The 12,284-nt window shown below is 39.6% G+C and overlaps 1 long non-coding RNA gene across 1 annotated transcript; it reads left to right on the top strand.

Moving 5' to 3' along the window:
• Positions 1–8,772: 8,772 nt before the first annotated feature.
• LOC118242625 lies at positions 8,773–9,739 on the top strand. The gene is made up of 4 exons (XR_004776949.1): positions 8,773–8,796; positions 8,948–9,089; positions 9,284–9,389; positions 9,718–9,739. It is a non-coding gene; the product is annotated as an uncharacterized LOC118242625 (long non-coding RNA).
• The last annotated feature ends 2,545 nt before the right edge of the window (positions 9,740–12,284 follow it).

Below are 12,284 nucleotides of genomic sequence, written 5' to 3'. Positions count from 1 at the left end.
AATTGTATTTATGATATTAGTCATATTTTAAAGATTTTCCATATTAATAAAGTGCTTTTGGAAAGGAACTGAAATAAGGTACTATAAAGTTATCGTTTATACATGTAACCTATATTAACATCTTTCACTTTACCTTCTTAAACTTTCTCTCTTCACAAATAAAACTATTGAGAGAGGAAGTACAATCCCACAGAGGCTGACTCCAACAGTTACAGGCAAAATGTAGAAGTGACCTGCTGAGAGAAACAGACATACACACACTATTGTTCATAAACACAATATAGGGCTTTTGTAATTTGATTAGCAAAGGAATAAGTAAATGAACTGATGAATGAAAAATGAAACATAACTGTCTGTCTGTCTCACCCTTTAAAGTGACATCTATTGAAGCTGATTTCAGCATCCCATGTTCATTCTGAGCTACACGGTAGTACCAGCCGCTGCTATTAGAGCTGATGGTGATGTTGTAAGTCTGTCCAGATCCTACAGGTGAGGTTCCTCCTTCTTTAAACCAGTTATAGTTCTGCACAGGTGGGTTGGCATCACTGCTGCAGGTCAGAGTCACTGAACTGTCCTCCACTATTTCACCAGAGGGACTGATGGACACCAACTACAGGCTACAGACTACAGACTATAGGCATGATCTGCATCAACTAGTGGTGCAAAGACATGTAGGGTTACAGCTGCGTAGTGTTTATATCCAGGTTCATTAATGGACTTGTATCCTCTACTGTTCTAAGAGCTGATTTTGGAGATGTTGTATAGTTGTCCCACCATTACTAATGTCTTCACCTTAAATCAGACAATAACACCATGAGGATAAGGCATTTTATAGTAATGAAATGCCTCATGTACTCAAAGTAAAGAATATATATATATAATTCTAATAAGACTACTACCTCGTTGTATTTTTTACATTTTAACTGAGAAATGAGCTGAAATTGGCAATGAAATGAACTTAGCAATAATCAGATAATCATATAATGAAACCAACATTGTAAACTCACCTCTGACTGTGAGAGTTTGAGCAGGAGAGGGGAGATGTTCATATCCTCTTACAGCACACCTATAACTGCCTGCATCCTCACTGCTGACTGGCCGCAGGTGGACTGGGTTTGTATTGGAGGATAAATGACGTCCATTTTTGTACCAGATGAATGTTGGACTGTCAGTCAGACTGCAGGTGGTTGTACACGTCAGAACTGCTGCTTCTCTCTCTATTGCTTCAAGAAGAGTGTTCATAAGGAGCTCTAAGACAATGAGAAAATCATCAAACCAAACGAATGGAAGTCCATCACAATTAGACAGCCTTTAAATCATCCGGAAAAACTTCAAGCAATTAAGAAAATAATTCTGCTGTCATGAAACTGTCTTGAATTTGTTAAAAAATATGAGAGAAACAAATTGTATAGTACAACTAATATATCAGAGTAACCCTTAATCAGTTTAACAACTCTCAATAATCATCTTAATTAAACTCAAACGCCTTTGCATGAAGTGAGAATGTGCATCATAGTTAAAAATAGGCATTAATGAACTTCAAGACTCAAATTTCTCTGGGTAAAGGTCACTATGCCTCATAGTTAGAAAATGGAGAATTAAAGATTTAACCCACCTGTGACACTGATCTTAACAGGATCTCCCAGCCATTTTTGTTTGGCTACATTTGTTATGATTCTGAAGCAATAGTCATGTTCATCATCCTTCGTTACATTAATCAGTTTGAGGGAGAACTTTTGCTGTTTATCTACAAAACACTGCACCCCTCCTGAGTCATTAGTTGGTCTGCAATATACAGGCTTGTTCTCATTTGCATTGAAATCCTCTGTGACCCAAAATTCCTCTTTCACTTCCAGCTCTGCTGGCTTTGTGTAAGTGCCATTGATAAACACTGTGGACCCCTTTAAAACACATATTTCAGTTTGTTTGTACTTCACACTCCATTCTGTTCCATCAACCCATGAAACATATGATGCATGCAAGAGGTCATTAGAGGAGTCTGGGCCCCATAAGAGAGTGGGAGTTCTCTTACAGCTTCACTTCTCTCCTCTCTAACTCCAGCAGATACTGCAGAACTCTGAGCTGATTCTGAGCTAAAGCACAAAGTGAGAAAAGCTTGTAGCAGGGTGGGGGAGGAGCTTGGGAGAAGTGGACACTAGTGACTCTGAACAACTTAACGCTCAGTCACATAATATATGAGGTTGAGTAAAGAGAAAAACAAACAAAAATATATCTGCACTTTGTAGTTATAGTGGGGTTGTGAATTTTAATCTTACCACAGTGTGCTCTTAATCTAAGACTGCCCTAAACTTGAGAAAAACCACAAAGCACTCAGCAAGCTCTGTAGCAGTGGTGAGGGGGATGTGGGGGCTTTGGTAACCAATGTAAATTAACTTCATTAAATGGGAACACTGTGTCAGAAAATCTTTATACTAGATATCAGAATTTTCTGTTATCAGAATTTGTGTGGGTTTCAACAGTTTTGGAAATTTTACAAAGAAAAATACAATTTGATGAAGACTGCAGTCTTACCCAGAGACATGAACAGAGTAATGAGAGTGAGAGTTAGAAGAGGAGTTCTGAGTGACATCATTAAACAAACCTGCACAGACACACAACAGCACACAACACAGCTGAGTTCATCACTTTTCTGCTTCTGTTTACACTGTTTCAAATATCAGTCAGACTTATCTGATGACACAACTGTATTACTGAGGAGGTTTGACTCTTGTCATCTCATTTCAATTCAGTTTTATTCCTTGAGGGCTGTTTATTCTGGATCGCATCACAAAAGGATTTAGAGGAATCCTTGTCCAGACTGTAAATGAAAAAGGTGAAAGCAGATAAGAATAAAAACACAAAATAATTCTACCAACTTTAACAAAATAAAAACAACTTCAACTATTTTAACACCTCATCTCAGTATTACATACAAATGTATTTACACTGTCATAAATCAAGTACACATTGTATTAATAACAGTTTTGTTATGTCCTAAGCAGTGTAGAAGACTGAAGTGGCCAAACTGAATGTAGTGAGAGCTTGTTGTTCAGGTCTGTTCTAAGAGGTCTATTCTCATCCCACCCAAAAGATGAAGAATGTTGACACCCAGCCAGCCAAACACACACACACACACACACACACACACACACACACACACACACACACACACACACACACACACACACACACACGCACACGCACGCGCACACGCACACGCACACGCACACGCACACATACAGACGCACACACGCGCACACACACACACACACACACACACACACACACATACACACACACACACACACTCTTTGTCACCCAGCCAATCAGACACCTCCAGTCCGTCACTCACCTGTTCTTCAACCAATCGTAGCACCCAATCACGTTTCCAATCACCCACTTACTGATCATCACACATTACATATATTGTTTCACTCTCTTTATTTAAGCCCCTTATGCGCTAACGCTCCCTAGCAAGCCCAAACTAGCATACTCAAATAAATTATTGATAACATCGAATATTCTTAAAGTACAGTACATTGATCAACATAACATTTCTTAGGTCTAATACAAGTACCTGCTTACCGATTTGCAGCCGTCTACATGCATCGCCACAAATCCCACGCTCGGATAAATTTCCACAATGTGGCCTTTTAAAACATTCTTCCGCTTTAAGATAAGTTATTTTGTCATAGAAAGTTAAATTACCATCAAAACAACTGTGTGAGGTGTTTAGATGGTTAAATGGTATACAGAGTGTTAGTAAAGTTCTTTAATTCCGTGCTCACTTCTTTGCGTAAAAACACACGTTCAGTTCCTTCGTAAGCAAACCCAAACTACGCAGCCTTTGTTTATCTCTAACTGCACGTTACTGACGTAAAAGTATTCCTGAATAGATCAATAACCCCCCCCCCTTTTTCTATTTTATATTGATTTCTATTGGCCCATTGCAGCGCCATTGTCTTGGAGTGACAGCAATTCTCTCCTATGGGTGAAGGGGGAAGGAGAAGGCATGACTAACATGTACTTCACAAATGTTTCTAGGGCAAGCGTTGTGATTGGCCGTTATTTTATCAAATAGAGGACGCTTTGACGAAAACGAAGACCCCTCTCTTGCCTTATTTAGTCATCCGTTTAACGTTTAAAGGTCTGCGCACTGTGTACTGTCAGTGCTTCAGTGTTGTTAGCAGATAGCATAGCGCATGGGTTTGAAGCTGTTTGGCGAAACTCGTACAACCATAAGAATAATTTGATCGCCAATAGTTTTGGACATCATCGAAAGGAAGATGCTTATTTTAGCTGAAGTTTATGTGGAGTTGTTTGGGTGCTGCTAGCATGGACTAACTTCGATGTGTGCATAGCAAATCACTGGATGTTTCCATTCACTGCTGGAAAAATCGTAATCCTGCTACAAATTGTAAGTATAAATGAGAAAGTATACTATTGCTTTACAGTATTACAGCATTTACAGTATTTTCCCCAGCATTTACAGTATTAGCTACAGTATGTTCCCCTAATGATGCCAACAATTAAGCTATGTAGCTCATATTGTTGTGGAACTTACTAAAGTAACTTACTGTGATGTTTTAGCAAAAAGAAACATGCAGTCTTGATATATAGTGATTGATGACTTTGTGTGCATTTAGAGAGGTTTTGGGACACTAAGGAGAAGTCTAGGACACCTACTGTAAAACATTATGTAGCTATTTAGTCATTTCATGTATGTGCTCAAAACTTCAGTTTATTACGCAAGACCCTGGTGAATCAGGAAATGTAGAGTATGAGTGGAACTGAATCTCCAGCATCAATAGACACATTATACACCCAAAAAAATCAAAGGCATGTTATGTTTTTTTTGACATGTTCTTCTGTATTAGATGAGCTCAAATGGAAGTAAATGATGGACAAATACGCCTGGATGTGAATGGATGTCTTCTCCCAATTGTCTACTTCACTTTGAATCCTGAATGATCATTGTGCTATGTGTACAATTTCAGACGCATAGTGTTAAAATGAACAAGTACAAATCGTTCAAAAATGAGCTTTAAAATGCTTGTGCGCACAGGCAGCTCCAGTCAATGTTTCACACTGACTATTCTCTATTCTAATTAAAAATCTAGCAAGCCACAAGGACTACTTAATCCTTTTTCCCTTTTGAAATCTTTTTGCTTTATGTAACATGTTCCCCTCAGTTAATTCCTGTTTTGCCTATTAGTTACCTTTCACTCATGCCTCACTATTTTGCTCAAAAGTTCACAAAGGGTTTGGAAAATAATGTTGGATCATACAAGCACTATGTGTTGAATTCCAGTAGAACTCTTCATTTCTAATATAAATTCTAAATCTCAAAACTTAAAGGTGATGAAACACATTGATAGTAAATGGCAAACCACACTCAGTGTAATATAATTATTACAGATTATTTCCCATGAAATGTTATAGCACTGTAATGGAATAGTTGACTTGACCCAGGCCTCTTAGCACCAGTGGTCATATCACTGTAGGGCAATCTAACTAGACAAGGAATTTGAAAGTGAAGGGGGAGTAGACTCTATAGTCTACCAAACCACTCACCAAAATCTTCTTCATCATCACCCAAGAGCTAACAACCAAAGACTGTACACCAGACAGAAGGCTCAACACCACTGTTCAGGATGTGACACGAAATATCCAAGACTACATCCAAACACAGGACCCCAAGGATGGGCTGATGAGGGCATGTCCCAGTCAGAAGGGGGACATAGTTACCGTGAAAATAGTGGAGGTGTCATGGCAGGATTACCTACATGGAATTCAACACTGACAGGTAGCAGAAGTGGCTGACAAGACAATCTTACCAATGTCTGGAAAAGGTAGGACTGAAAGACAGTACTGTGTCACTGATCATGGTAGTAAAAATACAAGAACTAAGCATTATGTTAATTGTAACAGGGGTGCCTTACACCACACAAGATGCAGACTGTACAAAGGAGTCTCTGAGAGTAACACTAACACAAGATGCCTGCAGGGAAAGCAAATATTAAGAGACCTGACCAAGTGGCAGAGACCATGTATAGAAACATATGCAAGACATATAATCTGAACAACTTCAAATCTGTGTGTGTTATCAAAAAGGTTGTCCCAGTGGTGACTGGGGCACTTGTGGCAGAGACACAAATGCTGGGAGGTGTGGCTCCAACTGGAATAAAACCATCAATCTCATTTCAGAAGAGCTCAAGGCTAGAATCAGTGAAAATATTCTATCAGAGGCCTCTCTCTCTCTCTCTCTCTCTCTCTCTCTCTCTCTCTCTCTCTCTCTCTCTCGCTCTATCTATCTATCTATATATATATAATAATATATAATGTCTGTGTGTGTGTGTGTGTGTGTGTGTGTGTGTGTGTGTGTGTGTGTGTAAATATATAGTAGCTGGAGTAAGAGTGGCTGGTGTTTCAAAGCATAGTCTGGCTAACACAGGGTGTTCATCATTGGTTGAGTATTCTGTACAGAGGGAGCAGTGATGTTCCACACCAATTTCTTGTTAGGCCTTTGTAAGTCTTTCTTTGTCATCACATTATTTTCTTGTTCCTGGTTTCTTTATCTTTATCTAACAGAGAAAAATAAACTCAGAAGAAACAGCTTTGAGGTTTTAAACTTGGGAACTGTCTGTTGTGTATTAATTTTAGTGCATTCTGTTTTACTGCACTGTTCTCTCCTTTTTCCACAAATGCGTGCACACACACACACACACACACACACACACATGGCATGTCATGAAACAGTACAGTGTTATTCCTGTAGTTCAGGCCACTGAGAGCCTCAATCTTCACATGCAGCAAGTGCCATGGCTGCACATTCATGGAGAAAACCTTTCTGTTTATTGATCACTGCACTGTCTGTGTGTGTGTGTGTGTGTGTGTGTCTGTGTGTGTGTGTGTGTGTGTGTGTGTGTGTGTCTGTGTGTGTGTGTGTGTGTGTGTGTGTGTGTGTGTGTGAGTGTGTGTGTGTGTGTGTGTCTGTCTGTGTGTGTGTGTGTGTGTCTGTCTGTGTGTGTGTGTGTGTGTGTGTGTGTGTGTGTGTGTGCGTGCCATCATGAGGATTATGTCAGATTGCTGAAATCAGGAGAAATTAAACATGAGAATTTGGCTCCTAAAAAAATCTTCAATACGCCACAAACGTTTGCTGTTACTGTCCACACCAACACACCTCACAGACAATCGCAGAAAGTCTCGGAAAAGAAGAGTGTGGAAAGAGTTTTAGTAGACGGGATGATCTCCAGCGACACCATCGCATTCGTACAGAGAAAAGCCGTATCAGTGCTCAGAGTGTGGGAAGAGTATTGGTATAAGGTTGGCTGGACATGTCACTTGATCCAAAAAACGACGTTGATAAGAGGTCTTCCCAATTAGCAAACGAACTCTGTATTACGTTTCCCAGAAGCAAACCGTACACATCGTGCCGACGTCGGCTAGACGTGCTATGAGAGCACTTTTGACGATTTGGATTCGCCTTGCACAATTTCTGAGCACTGAGGAAAACAATAACACTTAGATGGGTTTGTATAATATATTTGACGGAATTAACACTAAAAGCAAAATTAAATGTTACACAATACAATAGCCATAATACAACAGCAGAGACGACAATGGACCACTTGGAGATTTTAATTCGCATTTCATATTTTTCTTGGAGAAGGCGCTGCACTAGACGGGAGACTCATCCCGTGCATCGCTTCTCCAAGGTCCTTATATTAAGTATACTTGTTTTTGTGTACACTCCATTTTGTGAGTGTTTTCATGTGACCATGGAGAATAAAGAGCTCTTTAGCTCGACCTTGCCTCCCGCTTCCTCTGTGACGTCGCTACCCTCACAGAAATAAGCTTTTAAATAAAATAAAACTGAAACGTTTTCTGATGAGAAAGTATAGCATGAAAGTATAGATGAAGAACTATATCCAAATATCCAGTTTTTCGGGAGCTTGGAAGAACAAATCATAATCACGATTCAAACGTCCTGTGACAATATACATCAGCGGTTATGCAGCGTTTGTTTGTCACGAATGGCCACCCTCCTCACGTCCCTGATGTCACCGTTTCCCGGTCTTCCTGCGCTGCCTGGTTCCATGCCTTAGTTTCGTTTTCTCCGCCCCCGTCTGTTCCCCTATTCCACTCCTTGTTTTACTTTCCGCTGTTCCCATGTTCACCTCTATCTGTTTAGTGTCTGATTGTCTTGGTTATTTAAGCCCTGTGGGTTTGTCTTCTACGCGTTGGTAATTGTGGTAAGGGACGTCTTTCTGTTAGGTTTGCCTTCTACGTGTTGGTAATTGTGGTAAGGGACGTCTTTCTGTCAGGTTTGCATTATTCTTGTTTTACTGTCGTCGTCATTGCTCTTTTTTTTTCCTTTTCTTTTTTTTTGTGTACTTCAGCTGTGTTAGATTACCCTTAGCACCCCTTATTCTCTGTTTGTTTTACCTTTCGTGTTTCCTCATGAAATAAACAGCCTCCTGCATTTTGCATTCTACCTTTTGCCTTGTTCCTGTTGGAAGCGTAACATGAGTTCAGTTATTGGAGCCGGTCCGAACCTCCTTGGGACTCCACGCAATTCAACATTTTTGTTAGAGGTAACATGCGTCTCGACTTGGTGGCCAACTAGAGTAGTCGGCTGCAGTCGAGAGCGGAGCAGAGAGCCGCCAAACCGTATTTTACTTGCAGTACCCAACGTCAGCAGGTAGCCGTAGAGCTGTAGGTTTAATAGCGAAGACACTTTGTGTAATTGATGAGAACGAGGTAGGGGTGTAGGACGGCCCCTATCTAAAATAGGTGAGTTCTCTCTGGCGTATGAACGGCCAACCGTGACAATCACATTGATCTTGTTCATAAATTTATTAATCACCACGCTCACGCTGAATTACGTTTTTACTATAATTAAACTTGGTGAATAATAAAATACTGCGTTTTTATCGCCTTCCAGAAATATAAAGCAGAGTCCATGAGGTCGCACTCGCTGTACCTGCCACTAAAGTTGGACTACAGAGAACAATCTGATCTCTTCTTTTCCACATGTGATGGCGCATTGGTTTCCTTTCCCATTGGAGCCAAGTTAACTATACCGAGTAAGCTAAACTACTCTCAACCCGCACACTTTCGTTCATTTGTCCCAAAGAAAGTGAATAAACACCGCTGTCACCAACTGAGCTTCACCAGGGTTCGCCTAATAAACTTGATATTTAATGAAAAAAGAAATGGACACAGTAGAAAGAAGTGAATACAATGAACTCAGCTTTTACTTCTCCAAATCTTTTTACAGCGCTTCTCCACCCCACAGGGACATTACTGAACATGAATCGTCAGTAACACAGTCTGTATAAAACTCGAAGCATCTCTGAAGCTACAAAAACAAAGACATGAGATCGGTAAGCAGGGAGATCGTGACCCCAGCGGGAATTCTGGCATTCTTAAACATTTTTTTTCCAGTAGTTGTTGCACATGCACATATAATTTATACCATTTGTCTTAATTAAAATTAAGAGCTGCCTTATGTTGCTTTAAAATTTTACCTGTGTAAGTGCTGATTGTTTGCTTTCGTTTATAACTGATGTACTTCTACCTTGTCTTCAATCTAATATACCAGTGAAGAAGCTACATTAATTATAATTTACGTGAAAGACACTATTCCTGCATTGTTACCAATTTCCAGAATACTTTGTAATTTGCTGTATAATTTGTATATGTTTCTTTTAGATGAACCATGTGAATCTTACAAATCAGGAAAGAGTCTGTTGATCCTGATCATGTGCCTGTAATTACAAATCTCTTCCTCTAGATGGCAGTGTATTAAATGGTATGTGTGATGCAGAAAAGCTTAGCGCAGGAGTGAGGCTGCTGTCCAAGGTACTGATACTAACATGGTCTGTCTTGCCTCAAAATTGTCTTCCTGATGACATGTACACAGCTTTGGATTCTTATTCCAGCTCTCCTGAGTACAACACGCTACCAGTGAGGTACACACAATAAATCAAATTACCTTTACAGACAAAGGAAATAACTTGATCTTTACTGAAAATATACATTCAATATACCTCAAAGTTGTTTTTGTAATCCAGTTCATAATTGTAACATCATAGTGGCTACAATCCTTTAAGCATGTTTTGATGCTTTTACAGGCTTTGAAGCATGATCTGATGTGTGTGGTGTAATGATTTAGAGTTAGTCCTATTTAAGTTACACTCCAACCCCGATTAGCGGGAAGTTTTGGAACTGGTAGCGAGAAGCCTGTGACGCATGTGGAGGAGACGCGAGTCAGACTCAACTCAGTTTTGCAGTAATATTGCCGGTTTATTCATTACGTGACAGGCTTGCTCTTGGAATCTTGTAGACAGTTCATACATGAACTGTAGAAACATCCAAAGCTGTTAAACGTGTTACTAGAGAAGTGAAAAATAAGGACAAAAATAAGATTTGGGTCCAGTGATGTCCATGTACAGTACAATCCTCTGCGTGGCATACATACACATGCTGTAACGTAGCTGGCCCGAGTGCCACAGGGCGCAGGGCAGGATGTTTATTAACATTAAACACATATGACACAGATGGAACTCGCGCATAACACTTACAGTAAATGGTAATACAACCCAATATATATTGATAATTTTATTTATATATCAAATAAATATGTCATCAAAGCTATTTATAAGTTTTTATAAATGTTAAAGAATCACTTTTAAAAATAATTTATATATTTTTTTTACAATCGGGCCTTACACCTGCATCTTTTTCATTTAGTATTTGTACATGCATGTCTGAAAAACATTTGTAACAACATTGTTTAAAAAATATTTCTCTACAACTAAAATAAAATTACACCGAGCTAAAACATGTGATAACAGGTAAATGAAATACTATTTTTGTATCCATGACTGACAAGATTGTTTTATATTTTAGTAACAATAATGTTCACCAGTTAGTTAAACAGAAGCAGAAATGTGGTGAACTCAGCTGTGTTGTGTGCTATTGTGTGTCTGCGCAGGTTTTTTTAATGATGTCACACAGAACTCCTCTAACTCTTACTCTCATCACTCTGTTCATCACTCTGGGTAAGTCTGGACCCAATCACACCTTTTAAAAAGAAACTGCTCAATGATGCCTCAACATGATTACATTAATGCATCATCTTTTCATAACTGAATGCATTGTTCACATTCAATGAAGTCCATTTCCATTGGTTGCCAAATCCCCCCACATGCCCCTCTCCACCACTGCAGTGCTCACTGAGTGCTTTGTGGTTCGTGGTTTTTCCTCACATAGGTCAGTGTTCTTTTAGGAGTAGAGGGCTGCAAGGACAGAGAAGCAGTAAGTTAGTAAGTTAAGTTAACCTGTGATCTCTTATATGGATCATATTTTACAGGGGCTTCTGGAAACAAATGGACTATGAAATACAGCAAAGAGACAATATGTGCTTTAAAAGGGTCCACTGTGTTTAGGAATGGCTCTTATACACACCCAGACCATCTTACAGTGACAGAAGCCTTTTGGTATATAGACCCAGTTAAGTATGTAGAACCAGTTTCTCTGCTTGATCTTCCTGAGTATTCAGGAAGGGTCTAGTAACACTTCTCCCTCTGATTGACTAATGTGTTGAAGGAGGATGAACACCAGTACTGCTACAGAATCCAAACACGCACAGAGAAATGGGTGGGTATTCCTGGAATACAGCTGAAATTTACAGGTATGTTTAATCACCACATTATCCTGCTAACAACACAAGCTATCATGTCACTTTAATCTTCATGGTATCATAGTGATTTATAGTGACATATTCATGTAGCTCCATCAGAGGTTTTATTCCACTGCAACATCAGGGTTTTTCAGCTCCTGTCCTGGTCTAGAGCTGCACTGCTGGTGTTTTCTCTGCTCTGACACATCTGATGATCTCTTTGACTTGGACCTCCATGTAGACACCTCTCAAGCAGTAATCGAGGGACACACCACTGTTCTGATATGTACAACCACCTGCAGTCTGACAGTCCAACATTCATCTGGTACAAAAATGGACATCCTTTATCCTCCAGTACAAACCCACTCCACCTGCAGCCAGTCAGCAGTGAGGATGCAGGCAGTTATATGTGTGCTGTAACAGGATATGAACATCTCCCCTCTCCTGCTCAAACTCACGGTCAGATACAAGTCATTTATTTATTAAAAGCTAAATCAAATTACCTTTAGGACTATACCTAAAGTTTATGTTCATGGCAAGGGCAAAGAAATTATTATTCCTTTCCCAATACGATGCCAGTCTGATGTTACTGACC

The sequence above is a fragment of the Electrophorus electricus genome, chromosome 16 (assembly GCF_013358815.1).
Source record: "Electrophorus electricus isolate fEleEle1 chromosome 16, fEleEle1.pri, whole genome shotgun sequence".
Taxonomy (NCBI): Eukaryota; Metazoa; Chordata; class Actinopteri; order Gymnotiformes; family Gymnotidae; genus Electrophorus; species Electrophorus electricus.
The sequence above is the reverse complement of the archived record's forward strand: the minus strand, read 5'-3'. Positions and strand labels throughout refer to the sequence as shown.